This window comes from Gymnoscopelus braueri (genome assembly GCF_963280865.1).
Source record: "Gymnoscopelus braueri genome assembly, chromosome: 16".
NCBI classification, from domain to species: Eukaryota; Metazoa; Chordata; class Actinopteri; order Myctophiformes; family Myctophidae; genus Gymnoscopelus; species Gymnoscopelus braueri.
Window position 1 is genome coordinate 22,467,527 of NC_137616.1, and position 17,603 is coordinate 22,485,129.

Sequence of the window (17,603 nt, forward strand, 5' to 3'; positions counted from 1 at the left end):
AAAGAGTCATGACAGGTGGAAATCTCACAATGGCTTTTACTACAGTAAGTGCGTTCGGGCACGCGCAAAGTCATCCAGACATCATCATTTCTCTCTTTCCATTGTGTAAATCACAGGTTCCAGTCCCTCTCGGTGCAAACATCTCAGACTTAAGCCGTGCAACGATAAACCCACGGCATGACCTGGATGTTTCCACTGACAGATCTTCAAATCATAGATTTTGTCTCTAAAAAGTTCAATCTTTTAACTCGGTTCACTGGTTGGATGATGCAGGGAAGGCTTTGGTAGCCAGTTAGTTGGGAGTGACTGCAGTTATGATTGATGCAGTGTAGACTTATTTTGAGTGATTGCTGTCTTATTGAGTCCTAAGCCCCCATCTACCTTACAATCCGATTGTGTCGCTGAAAGGGCAAAGGTACTCAGGACAAAAAAAACCGCTGTTGCCAGATCGTGCGCGAGCAACAAGCAACCAGCTTCATGAAAAAACACAAAGCTGCGCACTGCGCATGCGTCGCCGCACTTTCTCTAACCAATTCACACCCACTTCACGCTTACAAAACCTGGACATGGCAACGTCGCTCATCGTTCTGTGATTGACAGCAAAAGCTGGCCAATCAGGTGGCGAGTTCGAGTGAGCCCGAATGGCTCCGAGTGCAGCCGACAAAAGACGAACGGCAGCCATTGTTTTGTGCGAGTCAGGGTGCGAGTGCCTTCATTTCTTACTTTAGCTTATACAACGCTCTCAAACTTCTTCTCTGAGGCACGGAATTTACTTATAACATATCGTTTGGATAGAATTTAGTTGTTTCACTTCATATGTGTGGTCAATTATTCATGACAGAGCCTATTTAAAAATAAAAATTCAGAGAACCGGCAGGGGTGGCCAGTCACACGCATGTATCCGAATAAGTCAACCTATTTTGGGCATGGCCATGTCAACAGTCCCGTTGCGTCAGTGTGGTGGGGGTGGGGCGGGGGGGACAGCCATGCGCGCACACAGGGAGAGAGAGGGAGGGTGGGAGAGAGAGAATAGTTAGCCAAACACAGCGACAGAATTTTCGCTGACGGACAGAGAGAGACAGAGACACATAGAGGGAGAGAGAGAGAGAGGAAGAGAGGGAGGGAGGGAAAGAGAGAGAGAGGGAACGAGGGAGGGAGAGAGAGAGAGGAAGACAGGGAGAGAGAGAGGGCCAGAGGGGAGAGAGAGAGAGAGAGACACGGAGATGGAGAGAGAGGAAGGACGGCAGGAGGCGATGCGCTGTTAAAAATTTAAAAACTTTTTTGGGGGAATTTTTTATCCCACGATTTTTGAACCCCATAATAAGCGAGCCCTTGCTTATTTTTGCGCGGACGTAATTTGTTTGTCATTGTGGTGAATGTTTGTGTGTGCTGCTGATGTTTGTTGTGTGAAGCTTAATGTCAGAGTGTTTGTGTTGGAGCGCCTCAGTGCGGCTGCAGAGTTCATGTGCAACATCTTGCATGCGTGGCTGTGGCTTCACAGTTTTCCTTCGCAGTGTCTGTAGGTCACGGCCTGGAGACCCCAGGGTCTCCAGGGACCCCTAAGGGGGGGGGGGGGGGGGAGACCCTCTGGGTTTTTTTTTTTTTTTTTATCCCATGATTTTGTACCCCCAAACGACATTTTCTTTGGGGGGGGTAGGGGGGGGGGGTACTAGAATTCTGCCCGCGTAGCGGGCAGAACTTCTAGTACATTACATTACGGTCTCTAAACTCAACACACCACAACAACCACAGATAGAGAGCAGGGATCTTATCCAGGGCTAACCAGTGTGACCAATGGTAGCCACGTGGCTACTGCTAGGCACTTCTGCAGCATGGGCTTGAACCAAGAGGTCAGCGAAGTCTTAGTCACTCTAGCCTGTGAAAGGTAATCAATTCAAGTGAATTTACATGCAATATAAACTATGTTACACTTACACTTACCTTTATAAAACCTAGTCTTGTTACATTAAGATGTCCTTTGAACTCACTGCATACATCACACTATAACTCTACCAGGATTGTTTTACAGATTATAGATGTGTAATTATCTTTTGACAGGGTTAGTCCATTCGGTGTGATCATCTCACATGAGTACGGACTGTACCAATCAGGGTTACTGATTTAACAATAGTACAGGACTGCAATTTCTGATAATCTATCATTATACAAATTTTGCAGAACTCACAATTATCACCTGTGGGCAGGACGATTTTTATGAGAATGGAGCATTGTTGGCTTTTAGAAAACAAGACCAATTTGAATTGAAAAGAGGCCACAGCTGCTGGGTGGGAAGGGGGGGCTTGTTTCCTTGCGTGTCAGTTGTTAGTTCACTCGATCTCTGATGAAAATGTACGGAATGCCTGCGATTTGCGGAGGCCTGTAATTGCAGTAAGTGGAGGTAAGTCACCTGACTCCAATGCGGCTGAACTCATATCGATTGAGCTGTCACTGTGACACACAAACCTTTTGCGCATTTGATATGCAGATGTCCAGAGCTACGACGTGCGCTGACCTGGTGATGCCTAACCCGCTTCTCTCTCCTCCTCCTGCCCGTTTGTTTAGCCCTCCCCTTGTATTGATGACATATCGATAAGACAGCTCTTATTACAAGCGCTTTAACCTTGACACTGTGTGTGTGTGTGTGTGTGTCTGCTGTCATAGCTCTTCTATTATTTACCACACGTCTCTGTCTGGGAAGAGCTTGCGTGTGAGGCCAGCAATCGTCTCTAGGTAAACAACGACTGCCAATGACAAGGGTGACACACACACACACACACACACACACACACACACACACACACACACACACACACACACACACACACACACACACACACACACAGCTCTCTAACCTTATCTACCCTCCTAGCCCCATCTCAGTTCTGATCGATACATTTTAAGCCGTACGCCATCTGCCAAAACAAACGTTGTTTTCCGCGTCGCTCTGCACGTTTGTTTTGCTTTCCGCCTGAGATGCAGATCGTCATCCTTGGCACTGCCCTGCCGCGGCCTTTGCTTGTTTGTGGTTGAGAGAGAATCTCATCACACTCTCATCTCTTTGGCTGATGCCTCTACCTACCTGCCTGCATGCTGTCTGTTGGGAAATTAAGCCTGACTGGAGCTGGGTCGAATGTTTTGTCACCCGCACTCACACCTATACACACAGAAATTAACCTATTTTGGGCATGTCTTTTTCTCTAGTTTTTTTTATTTAACATAATAATAATAATAAATATAGCTGCAAGCAGCGATAAGCGGGGCCAGGGAATGCAGAAAGAAAAAAGAAAGAAGCAATGATAAGTAATATGCACAATAAGCCATAGAAACATAGAAGAATGAACTTGAGAGAAAGAAGACCATGCAATTAACAAATGAGCATTTTAAACCCTCACTAACCCTAACCTCAGTAAAACAACGCCTAAGCCTATCCTCAAGAAACACTATGTGTAAACCCAAGAATGCCAAATCATGATCACCTCAGCACATCGTCGGGGACAGGGATCTAACCAGTGACCTCCGGACTCATGGGCTGCCTTTCTTCTCATTGAGCTATAGATATGATAACCCTGTTGGTGTCTGTTGATATATATAAGTCTTTCCGTCCCTGATGGACCAGGCCTCTGTTTTGCTGACTACTCTAGATCACTGGTTCCCTAACCATCTACCGAAATTGTACGTCTCCTCGGAACAGAAACCAGTGAAAGTAGCTGATCTACATGATGATGAGAGAGAGAGAGAGAGGCAGAGAGAGAGAGAGAGAGAGAGAGAGAGAAAGAGAGAGAGATATATATATAGAGAGAGAGAGAGAGAGAGAGTAAGAGAGGCAGTGAGAGAGAGGCAGAGAGAGAGAGATAGAGAGAGGCAGTGAGAGAGAGGCAGAGAGAGAGAGAGAGAGAGAGAGAGAGAGAGAGAGAGAGAGAGAGAGAGAGAGAGAAAGAGAGAGAGAGAGAGAGAGAGAGAGAGAGAGAGAGAGAGAGAGAGAGATAAACGGAATAGATTGAAGAGAAAGAGAGAGAGAGAGACATGGAAACGGAATAGATTGAAGAGAGAGAGAGAGAGAGAGAGAGAGAGAGAGAGAGAGAGAGAGAGAGAGAGCGAGAGAGCCATGGAAACGGAATAGATTGAAGAGAGAGAGAGAGAGAGAGACATGGAAACGGAATAGATTGAAGAGAGAGAGACACGGAAACATAATAGATTGAAGAGAGAGAGAGATGGAAGCAGAATTGATTGATTGGACATCTCAACCTATTGCCATTAACAGGAATTGAACCATCAACCTTCAAATTGCAAGGCTGCAACACTACCTATAGTGCTATAGCTTTGTCCAGGCTGAGGTTGTCTGTTGAAGATTAAAGTGAACCAGTGAAAGCAGCCGATCTACAAGCTCAGAAAGAACGTTGCTATCTGAAAGGTTTTGAGATTGTAGATCGGCTATTTTCAGAATGAAGTATGTCATACATACTTCATACCCTCTCAAATAAGCATTTCAGGTTATCTTTATCAATTGCATATGTATTAATTGACACAATTACTGGTAGTGTCTGTTGATATTTATAAGTATTTCCGTCCATTATGAACCAAGCCTCTGTGTCCCAAACTACTCTAGATCACTGGTTCACAAACCATTTACCAATAAAGGCATTTTTGTGTCTCCTCGGAACGAAAACTAGTGAAAGTAGCCGATCTACAAGCTCAGAAACACGTTGCTATCTGAAAAGTTGTGAGATTGTAGATCGGCTATTTTCACAATGAAGTTTGTCATACATTGCAAAAACATACTCTCTCCAAGAAGCATTTCATGTTACCTTTAACAGTTGCACATGCATTAATTGAGAGAGAGAGACATGGAAACATAATAGATTGAAGAGAGAGAGAGATGGAAGCAGAATGGATTGATTGGACATCTCAACCTATTGCCATTAACAGGAATCGAACCCTCAACCTTCGGATTGACAGGCTGCAACACTACCTATAGTGCTATAGCTTTGACCAGGCTGAGGTTGTCTGTTGAAGATAAAACTGAACCAGTGAAAGCAGCCGATCTACAAGCTCAGAAACACGTTGCTATCTGAAAAGATTTGAGATTGTAGATCGGCTATTTTCAGAATGAAGTATGTCATACATTGCAAAAACATACCTTCTCAGATAAGCATTTAATGTTATATTTATCAATTGCATATGTATTCATTAATACTGTCTTGTTGTTTGCAATGCACTTTAAATGAAGTCTCCACCAAGTGAGGCTTGAACCGGCAACCTTGATGTTATGAAACATTCACTTAAGCTGGAAGCCATTGGACCAACAGACCTGATCTAGTGAAAACGGAGGTCAGACAGATGATACCATTTCACGCAAATAACTGAAAAATCCTGGGTTGAAGTGTTTTTCAAACTGCTCAAAATTGCGGACAATCTAAGGGCGGAGAGAGAGACATGGAAACGGAATAGATTGAAGAGAGAGAGACATGGAAACAATAGATTGAAGAGAGAGAAAGATGGAAGCAGAATGGATTGATTGGACGTGTCAATCTATTGCCATTAACAGGAATCGAACCCTCAACCTTTGGATTGACAGGCTGCAACACTACCTATAGTGCTATAGCTTTGACCAGGCTGAGGTTGTCTGTTGAAGATAAAACTGAACCAGTGAAAGCAGCCGATCTACAAGCTCAGAAACACGTTGCTATCTGAAAAGTTTTGAGATTGTAGATCGGCTATTTTCAGAATGAAGTAGGTCATACATTGCAAAAACAGACCTTCTCAGATAAGCATTTCATGTTATCTTTATCAATTGCATATGTATTCATTAATACAGTCTTGTTGTTTGCAATGCACTTTAAATGAAGTCTCCACCAAGTGAGGCTTGAACCAGCAACCTTGATGTTGTGAAACATTCACTTAAGCGGGAAGCCATTGGACCAACAGACCTGATACAGTGAAAATGGAGGTCAGACAGATGATACCATTTCACGCAAATAATTGAAAAATCCTGGGTTTAAGTGTTTTTCAAACTGCTCAAAATTGCGGACAATCTAAGGGCGGAGAGAGAGACATGGAAACGGAATAGATTGAAGAGAGAGAGACATGGAAACAATAGATTGAAGAGAGAGAAGGATGGAAGCAGAATGGATTGATTGGACGTGTCAACCTATTGCCATTAACAGGAATCGAACCCTCAACCTTCGGATTAACGGGCTGCAACATTACCTATAGTGATATAGCTTTGTCCAGGCTGAGGTTGTCTGTTGAAGATAAAAGTGAACCAGTGAAAGCAGCCGATCTACAAGCTCAGAAACACGTTGCTATCTGAAAAGTTTTGAGATTGTAGATCGGCTATTTTCAGAATGAAGTATGTCATACATTGCAAAAACATACCCTCTCAAATAAGTATTTCAGGTTATGTTTAACAATTGCACATGTATTAATTGACACAATCATGTTGTGTGCAATGCAACTTCAATGAAGTCTGCATCAAGTGAGGCTTGAACTGGCAACCTTCAGGTTGTGAGGCACACGTTTAAGGGAGAAGCCATTGGACCAACAGACAAGAACCTGTGAAAAAGGAGATCACACAGATGATACAGTTTCACGCAAATAGCTGAAAATCCTGGGTTTAAGTGTTTTTCAAACTGCTCAAAATTGCGGACAATCTAAGGGCGGAGCTTACTGGTCAACATGATACATGTGTTCCTCATGAGTCAAGGCACATGTGTAAGCAGGTTTAATGGCTGTCGGCCAAACGAGGCATGACGTTTGCCTGTTTAAAGTTTGCACTTTCAAAAAATCGCTATAGCGCCCCCCTTTGACCAAATGGAGTAAGATTGGTTTCAGTAACATTTGGAATGACCCACAACACAAAGTTTCAAAGAAATGTGAGTCTGCATGTATGTGTTAGGGGCAGATGAATAATTGTCATAAAACTGCAATATTCATTGGCTCATTAAAGCTTCATTTTTTCACTTATGGAAAATCTTTTGCACAGGTTTGTCGGCATAGGTCCAAAGTTCATGTGTAAAACGTTTCGTGCAGATTACTCAAAAATCCCAGGAGGAGATAGGTTTGAACTGTTTTTCATATAATTCAAAATGGTGGGAGATCTAAAAGTCAGAGGGTGAAAGTTGTTCAGCATGAAGAGACGCATATGTGTATCCAAGTTTCATGGCTGTAGGTCAAACAGGGCATGAGTTGTACCTGTTCAAAGTTGGCATTTTGCTATAGCGCCACCTTTTGACGAAAGATTGTGAGAATTATTTCTTGATAGTTTTTCATGACCATCTACCATATGGCCGTGTTTCGTAAAAAGCGACAGCACGGTTCAGCCAGAACTGCGAAAAGTGGCAGAAACGGAATACTGCCAATCTTAAAACAGGTCCAGAGCTGAGCTCTGGCCCCGTAATAATAATAATACAAAAAGATCTAAGAGCTTGCAATGCATTCTGTGAATTTTTTAAATAGGGCTTAAGGAGTTACGGTACATTACTGCATTATTGGATAATAATACATCAGGGACAAGGGGGCCTGCATGTGTCAATGGGGAGCTGAATAAAAATTCAACTGACTGCATATGTTGTTCAGTAATTGCGGTCCCAACAACCAAAAACTGTCAAACAAGTGCATTTTATCTCCAAATATCGTCATGACTGAGGATCATATTATCTTTGATGACCGATATACCAGGCCTACAGTAGTAGGAGCATTTTCTATCCCCAGCCCATAATACTCCTGAACTCAAAACAGTGACATGTACTATCCAATGTACTCATTATTCAGTATTACTGCCTGGATCACAGCCTCACAATCTACTTTTATTTCATTATTTTTTTCTTTGCTAATTTGTTTTATTAGGACTGTTTTGATCTTGTTAATATTAATTTAAATTTGTTGTCCACACTGCTGAAAAATTCACTGATTGAAATGTTGCCATGTACAGCTCACAGCAGTATTGTGCAATTTACAATTTGGCATTTAGTCAAATTACATCCTGCTCATAATTCTACATTAATTCAAACTCTGAACTCTGACTGGGGACTGTGGGGAGGGAGTCTGGGAGATAGGTGGGTCATTGCTCTGAGTCTAATGATCATTACAACGTCCTGATATAAATATTTCAAGTAATAGTAATAGTATTTATGGACAATTAGAATATTTAATGTTGATGTGGCACTCTGAATATCAAGATTCAGACAACCCCCTTTTTGGGAGCCGAACCCCTGGTTTTGGGAGACTCTATTCAGCTCCACCTTCCCCTGACAACACTCCCTGCTTTTCATATATAAAATGGCAACAGTGCCTGCACATAAAGTCACGGGAAAACACTGCAGAATATTGATGGTATTCCAGGGCACATTGTCTAATGTCTGCAATCCCATACTTACTCCAGGCTCCCCATTTCTAGCAATTTTTAGATCATAGCAGAACCTGTGTAAAAGTGTGGCGAAGGGGTGTCACGATGATGTACTGTTCGTGTTGCCTCCATGAATTTTACATGGTCGGCCTGGTACACAGGCTCTGCTGACGGGTGTGTAGGGAGGGGATTCACACAGACTCACAGAATGTAAAGGAGAGGAGTCCTTCTGCCAGCCGTTGTCTCATTTCAGTTTAAGATAAGTGAAAGGAAAGAACAAGGCATGACAGAATACTGGAAAAGGAAAGTGAGAGGAATAGGGGGGATATGAAAGAGATGAGGGCAGAAGAGAGAGTGAGAGATAACTTACTATCGATGGTAAGTTACTATGTGTGCAGTTTGTGAATGAAGCCACACAAATTTAGAAGTCTGCCTTGTTGTGGGCATTTTCACTAGTGTGACTTTTCGGTCTACTGTCTCCTTTGGCCAAATGGCCAAGCACTTTTCATGAGTTTCAAGTTTAATCGATAGCAGGCATTTCTTGATTATTTTCCATGTTGCCATGCACAATTCAGAGCTGATTGGTGTTTCAGAGACACATACATAAATACACAAACATGAACTGTTAAAGGAAGAATGAAAGAGCTATTATTTAGTGACCAACACAAGTGTTTAGATATGTTTCAGGATCTATGTGTCTTTTTACACACGTGTGATGCAAATGGAATGGGGAAAGTTATACTGGAACACAACCAGCTGCAGAAATGCTGACCAATCAAACACAGCTGAAGCTTTTGTTTGGCACCGGCGTACAGTATCAGAACCAACTGCTCATGCTTCCTAAAGGTTAATGCACACAGAATGTGGTTCACCCACAGTTTCTCGCTATAGAAAAAACAAACAAACCATAAACAAGGCAGCCTCTAGAGGTGTGCAAAACTGAGATGCGTGCCTCGATCATGTTTGTTTTGCTGTTTTCAGCAGCCTCTGCGGACAGTGTGATATACAGTATTTATTCATATTGTACAAACAGACAAGACAGTCTCATTACAATAATGTTGTGCTTACTTTGCCTGGCTCAGCTATAATAACTGGCAAATGCGTTCTTGCTTTACAACAGTTACTCTGAGAAGAATGCTGTGAAACACAAAGCAGCATATACTTTATTGTAGATAGAGCAAACTTTCAATTCCCTGAGGAACATAGGCCATTGATGAAACTCCTCCATCCTCTCTGGTCTTGTGCCTTCCGATACAGTTGCTGCCATGACAGCCCTTTATGGCTCTTCCTCTCATCCTCCTGCCATGCAGGTTGCAAGTTAGAGCATGTTTTATGATATAATTGTTTTGTCTTTTTGAGTGTATGACCAATCCAGTTTATTTTTTTCTCCTCCTGATTTGAATTGTTTCTAGCTTGATGAGATCCCACAAGTTGCCATTTTAGATGATGTTGGGCCAGTAGATTCCTAAGAGGTGTCGGATTCAGGGGTTGAAGAATGTCTGTTGAGTATTTTAATAGTAATCTTCCAGGTTTCGGATCCATAGAGTAGAGTGGATTTGACATTTGAGATGGAACGATTTGCAGTTTGGGCTTGAGTGATATGTGTTTTTGCTTTCCAGATTTTATTTAAGATGTTGTAGGTTATTATGCAATAGGCATTGATCCTATAGAAATCCAGGACAGGTAACAATTAACTGGTAAGTGTAGTAACTGGTTGAGCCACCAGGGTGTCCCAAGAGTGCACATTTGATAAGGCATGGATCTTTACATCCGTCTGTCTAAGTATTAGACAGGGTCTAATACTTAATCATCAAAACACAGAAAATAGCCAATCTATACGCTCAAAACACATTGCTTTGCGACGCATTGTGAGCTTGTAGATCGGCTATTTTCACACTGTCATGCGACGAAGTATAAATCAGGTTTAACACATATAGCTCCAGTCTCAATGGACAGTAAGTGTGGACGCTGCCACATGCATGTGTCCACAGTTCATTCATCAAAACCAGTGCAAACCCATTTTTCTTCATGCAGTTGCGTTGTGGGGAAAATGTGAAAGGAGATAAGTCATTGTGTCAATATTAGGAACTCTATTTGTCTGAGCCTTGAGGGATGTCCTTACACAGTGATTGATGGGAATGGGAAGCAGTGTGCAACCAAACTCACTCACTCACAAACAAGCTCTGACACTCATGCCTGGTTGCTGGAAAACCTAGAAGATGTCATAAAGGAATGCTATTTTTGCCCAATTTCATATTGTCTCGGTCGGGTGGAAACCATGTATTTCCAGTGGATCCAATGTATTTAGTCCTTAGCTCTTTTTTTTTATTATAAAACCCGGAGACAAACTTTCACTTTCACTTAAAAAAAAATTGTGTTGTGTCTACTGCTGCCGTTGTTGACACCGAGATCTGACTGACGCTCGTGCGTACACACACACACACACACACACACACACACACACACACACACACACACACACACACACACACACACACACACACACACACACACACACACACACACACACACACACACACACACACACACACACACACACACACACACACACACACCTCTCGGACAGATGACCTGCCTGCCTACAATAGGCCCGAAAACGAATGAATGTGCAATCTGTCACAGTAGAAGGGCATACAGTAGTTACTGTACAGTACATAGTATGTATGTAAGCTAAAGTCATTCATAAAGAAACTTTAGCTCAGAGGTAGAGGGTGAAGATGAGTTGCAGGCGTGGAGGTCTTGACCACACAGCCTTCATCAGGAAGGCTACCATGTTATGCACTAGATACTGGATGTGAGAGACTTGTCAACGAAAACAGGCTGCAAAAATAACTGATCTACTCAGGAGTACAATAAGAGGAAAGTTCATTCAACCAATGTTTTTGTGATGGAGAATTTTCAGATTTCCAATTGACAAGGAAAAAAAAATTCCAGCCGTGCTGGCAAGTGAAACAAAATACTTCTTGTGAAAGTTCACATGAATTAAACTGACATCACCCAATATCCAAATCCTGGGGTCAAACGGTATCTCAGATTCTATGACATCCGAAACAGTGATTTTGCCTTCATTAACTCCTCTTGGTTGAGGTTGCTATTACTGCAAAGGTTGTTGTAGTCAATGATGTTTATTGTGCCATTCCGGGGTGGGGGGTGGGTTTGGGGGGGAGGGTTGTTTTCTGTCTTTTTGTTTTCTATTGTCTTTTTTCTTGTCTTGCTGTATAAAATGTAAAATGGATGGATGTACATTGTACTCTGTCAATAAACAAATCTTAAAAAAGTTCATGACGCGTCGCAACGCTATTTTCATTGAAGAGATTTGGTGTAGAGTGAAAAAAGTAGGGGACCAAAAAATGTACAGACCCCTGGGGGACCCTGGTCAATTAACTGCATAGGATTTAGGTGGTTAAGAAAGAGGAGTAAGAGAGATTGAAAACACACAGTACACATGTGCATGTACACAATGCACACGCACGCACGCACGTACGCACGCACACACGCACACGCGCACACACGCACACGCACACGCACACGCACACGCACACGCACACACACACATAAAAAGTTAATAGTAAGGCTGCCAGATGTCCAGATAAACACGTGTCATTTATAATTTATAAGAGATCCGAAATATAATATAGTATTTATCAAAGGAACAAAGCATTAAGAGACATTTAACTAGCCGTTAGAGGGCTTGTCCGAGAACGACCTAGATGATGATGGACAAATGATGATGATACTTACTAGTTAATGCTGTATTTATAGTTTTTGATCATGGTAAAAACTTTTTTTTTGAAAGAGACACACCAGAGCTGTTTTGACTTTTCACAATGCATATTTATTCATCAGGACAGCATGAAGTATCAAGCTAAGAGAAGTGTATAGATAAATACACAGGAGGGCTGACAGAAACTGGATGATCAACCTTAACATCGCTGTAGCCTTGTTGTAATTAGTCACCATCACTTTTCTTTGTCATATCCTGTTGATAGAGATCTCTGTTTCCTCCTACGATTCAAATAGACAATTTTATTTGGCATGACATTGTATATGAGCAATTCTTGATTATTATTATTAGTAGTAGTAGTAGTACAGTTGCAGTAGTAGTAGGAGTAGGGTGTAATAGTACTAGAAGCAGTGGTGGAATTTGCAGTAACAGTAGTAGCAAGTGCTGGTGAAATATTTACCTGCGACGGCGAACAAAGCCTCTGGATGCACGGCTTTTAGACCCCATCTGTGCTAAATGACCACCCATGTCATTGATCACATGTGTGAGAGAGTGAATATTATATTTCAACACACATCACAGCAAAGCAACTACTAATATACAAATAATAAGTATTGCTTCTACAATGTCGTGGTTTTTCATAAGGGTCCATTTATTGCCACCCTATCTCTGAACCATTCCCAGAACTGCCGAACAATTCGGGGAGAGAGGCGCCAGTCCACAAGGGATTATCCATGGGCATAAGATCTGTAGCCATATTTGACTAAGGCAATGTGACTGGCTCTCAATGCTGATTGGCATAGGACCCTGGAATTGTTTTGCCCATACTGAGTATGATGTGTAGGCTCCTGAACAAGGGTTCAAAGTGTCATTGTAGCTCAGTACACATGTAAATAAACTGCATTTGTATTAAATGCAAGTTTAACAGTTCAGCTTTCTCCAAAGCGCTTTACAATGTGCATTGCATTGACACACAGACGGCAGCAGCAATCATGCAAGTCGCCGATATGCTCATCAGGAGCAGTTAAAGGGGCATTTTGGACCACGGTTTTCTTAACTTTTCTATGATGTTATGATATCTTACGATGAATGGTACAGTAGAAAAATGTCATAACTCCATCACGCCACAGCTTAAAACGTGTGCCAATAGGCCTTGCGTTAGATCGCATATTTAGAAAAAAAATACGGAGTCTCGCTAGACGAGATTGAAATCTCGAGATTGAAATCTCGTCTAGCGAGACTTCATTTTTTTTGTTTTTTTTGTTTTGCATAGTGTTCTGTCACTATGAACGTCAGATCTCACAAAAAAACAAACAAAAAAAGCTACTGAAATGTGCGATCTAACGCAAGGCCTATAGAGCACCGAAGTCTGACGTCACTGCCACTAGAGGGCGCTGTTCCACGGGTTCGTGGCTTTATTTTTTGTGTTGAAATCCCCATTTGGGAATCTTAGATCACGTCATATAAGAACTGTTCAGAACATAAACACACCACCCTGGCGTTTTTGTCAGGGGGTGGCTCTGCATCGTTTATGATATTCATTCATATTTGATACAGCCTGTTTCTGGCGAAAATGGAATTAATTCTGCCTTAAAAGTCTTAAGAACGTCTACTTCCGGGTCTGAAATCACTGTCCCCCAGCAGCTGCGTTCATGGGAAATGTAGTCTTTGGTTTGTTTGACTCATTTCTAGTGTTTATATTGTGTTATTCTTTGGGTAAATGTGTACATTTACACCTTCAGTCGATGCTTCATATCTATATGAGTAAAAAATCTTGGAACACAGTTCTTATATGAAGCGATCTAAGATTCCCCAATGAGGATATCAATACAAAAAGTAAAGCCATGAACCTGCGGAAAGCGCCCTCTACTGGCAGTGACGTCAGGACTTTTTTAGTTTTAAGCTGAGGCAGATCCGGGATGGAGTTATGACATTTTTCTACTGTACCATTCATAAGATATATACTAAGATATAACATCATAGAAAAAGGTAAGAAAACCGTGGTCCAAAATGCCCCTTTAAGGTTGACAACATACAGAACTACATTTACTGTAGGTTTGTGAAGGTTTTACCTTTTTTTATATGTGGAATGGCATGTTGCACATCCTGCACAAGTCCTTCTACCCACTTCCAAATCCCCTCTACTGGCTCAGGTTGCAGGACCGCCAGCAGCAGTAGCACAGAAAAGACTGCAGCGAGCTTCATCCTAAAATCAAGAACGAAGCACATAAAGAGGGCCTTTGATGAACTCGATTTGATCATTTTCAATTCATTTCTATTTACAGTACATCAGTTTCTATAGGCGTTACCACACTGTGGGTGACCACAGCTGCATTTGTTATAAAAATCCATTATTATAAATACACAAACCTAAAATGTGTTATTTAATTCTGTCAAATAATATATTGTATTCAGTCATAATGAATAATGAAATAATGAAAAAGTCAAGCTGGCAAAAGTATTTTATGTCTCTGTAGCATTAATAGTAAACATAAAGAAAATGCATGAAAACATTAACCTTAAAAATGCTGTTAATGCTTATTTCTTACCTTTCCACAGATTCTGTCTATTAAAAAAAAAAAACTTTGTGAACCAATTGGAAAGCTATGACCATGTGAATGTTGTGTATGTTGATAGTCATGTGCCTTTTACTGAACCAGAATAGTGTTTTATACTGTAGGTCTTTCTGTTGTGCCTTATTTGGTCTTGTTTACTCATTGTGTGTGTTGTATTTCGTAACAGTATACGAATCATTGCATTTTATAACACAGGGTATGAGGACAGATAAGGGCTTATCTCAATGCAAAGACGGACCATATGTTTTTGGGTCTTTCCTTCCTCCTCCAAACAGTGCTTCCTCCTTCTAGCGCGGACTCAACACTTTAAAATACCACACAAACCTCTCATTCAACATCTCTAGCAAGTTTATATCTTGAAGAATAACACAGCTTACAAGTGTTCATTTACAGTATGCCTCAGCGCAAAAGCCCAGAAGCACGACAGTTCAAACTGTTCAATGTGCCAGGTTGTTTATGTCGATGGATTACAAGTAGCAAGTGCCAGTAGCAAGAAGCTGTGGAGTGGATAACAAAGGTGGAAAAGTAAAATACATTTACTAAAGTTCTGTACTACTTAAGTGAATCTTTGAGGTACTTGAGTATTTCCATTCCAAGTATAGAGCCCTGGGGGACCCGGGTCAAATAAGTATACAGTATACTGAGGGTTTCAGTAGGCTACTGTAGGTAAGTTAACCAACATAACGTAAAGTAATTTAAACCAGCCTCACCTTTACCAGCTGCAACATTAAAGGCATACTAGGTAACGTTTTCAACAAAACTAAAGTTAAATTGTATATCTTTTGTGAGTGGCAAAAGTTTCACAACACCCACTCCATGAATTTCACCCCCGGAAGCCTTTTATTTATATATTTACTATTGAACGGTGAAGGGGGGGACTTTCCCGGGGAAATGACGTCATCTGGCCGGAAAACGGAGGCGGAAATGCACTGTTTGGCCAGGAACTAACGCAACGGTTTCCTGTTTGGCCAGGAACTACCGCGCTAATAACAAAAAGGAACCTCACGCTGATTTTAAGAGAATGTAGGATTGGAAGATCGAAAAAGAACAGAAAAAGAAAGCACAGCTCATGGTAACTAATGCTCCACTGGCTAAGAGAAACGATCCGTAGATAGTATAAAACAATTAAAAGATCGCTTTTTGAAACGCTTCCGGCTTCCGGTGAAAACGAATGGAATTCTGGGTAATCGAGGACTACGGAAATTGTATGCAGTGACGGTAGTGACCAGCAGAGGTTGCTAAAAATCGTTATTTGTGATTCTGCATTGTACAACTTTAAAGTAAAGGCATACTATTGCATTACTAATTCAATCAAATGATATGATGCGTGCCATCTAGTACTGTATATTTTTATACCAATATTTTTACTTTTACTTACATGAATTCTAGAGTCCCTCTTCTGGGGCGGACATTCAGCAAAAAAAGCAAATCCGTATGTATTGTGAGTTTGTAGATCGGCTATTTTTGGCAAAGATATTTGGTGTAGATGGAAAAAAGGAGGGGGCCTATTATAGACCCCTGGGGACAACTCCGATCAGTGAAGTATATAAATTAAATAGGGTTTAAGTAGAAAATCTGATATACTGAAATACTTCTTCTCCACCACTGAATATTGGACAAGGGTGGGCTGAGATTTGATGTTGACATTCAAGGTAAGGGGCAATGGGTGGGGTTTGATAAAAAAAAAAGGAAGAAAATAAAACCATATATTGTATCAGGATTGAAGGGTGGTGTGTGTGTGTGTGTGTGTGTGTGTGTGTGTGTGTGTGTGTGTGTGTGTGTGTGTGTGTGTGTGTGTGTGTGTGTGTGTGTGTGTGTGTGTGTGTGTGTGTGTGTGTGTGTGTGTGTGTGTGTGTGTGTGTTCCTCTTCACTTTGAAAACCACCTGGCTATACCATAACAGCACACCAACAACCCCGTTTAGTAGCTATGCCATTAATAGTTGCTAATACTTACAAATTAATATAGTGGTAACTACAGAGGTTTGTTAGCGAAGAAGGTTATATTTAAAAAAAAATTGTGGCTAGGCTGATAAAGCCATCATCATAAAGTCAAAGAATGTCCTGTTCAAATTTTAACAACCTCCCACCATATTCTGCTGTCTAAAGGAGAGAATACAAGGACCAAATATTAAATGTACTGTTAAGGTTACATTCACAAAATCATGGCATATGTCTTCATGATACAATAAGCATATCACTCAGTACTCTATGGGTATAAGTAACAGCGTCTCCGCCATATGTGGCGGCTACCAATTATGGCAGAGGCAGCACAGTACTTTGCCAACTTTTTTTTCCTTTCTTTTTGGGCATCCCAAGTTGTTGAAACCCTTAAACAACCAGTCTGTGGGTATGTCCTAGACCTAGGCTACCAAATACAAAAACAAATAGTCTGCACCTACTGTATAGCCCAGCTCTGAGATGGTATGTAGAAGGGGTTGGTATTTATGGTCTAGGCTAGGGTCAAAGGTGCAGGCTAATACAGACACTTCTCTGGACTCTTCATCAACCACAGCAACAACACCTGGTATAGTAGCTGTCAAAGATATAAAAATGTCTGTGTTATCACACAGAGATGAAACATGAATGGAATTACACAGGGATTTTGTACATTCTCACTGAGGATGTGTGATATTTTGATATGTCGTTTGCTATGAGTTCCACTAGTGTGTCATTGTGACGTGCTATGTTCATCCCTTTGCACCACCAGGTTCTTGAACAGTTTTCACCGGGCTGCCGTCAGACTGCTGAACAAGGCAGCTTATGCCTTGTTCAGCAGCCTGATGACAGGCGGTGCTGTCAGGCTGGTCTCAGACATACTTTTGCTCTTCCTTGGACCTACCTGTGGATTATACTAGGGACAAGTGACTTGGATTTAGCTCTTCCTTGGCTTGGACGTATCTGTGGATTATACAGACAAGTGACTTTTCTTTCTTTGAT

The 17,603-nt window shown here is 41.5% G+C and overlaps 1 protein-coding gene across 2 annotated transcripts in view; it reads left to right on the plus strand.

The window, feature by feature from the left end:
* LOC308103841 (exostosin-1) overlaps positions 1–17,603 on the plus strand; it is a gene marked incomplete at both ends in the record, with an annotated part of 287,013 nt that overhangs the window by 122,135 nt on the left and 147,275 nt on the right. The gene's annotated exons all lie outside the window — the stretch shown is intronic.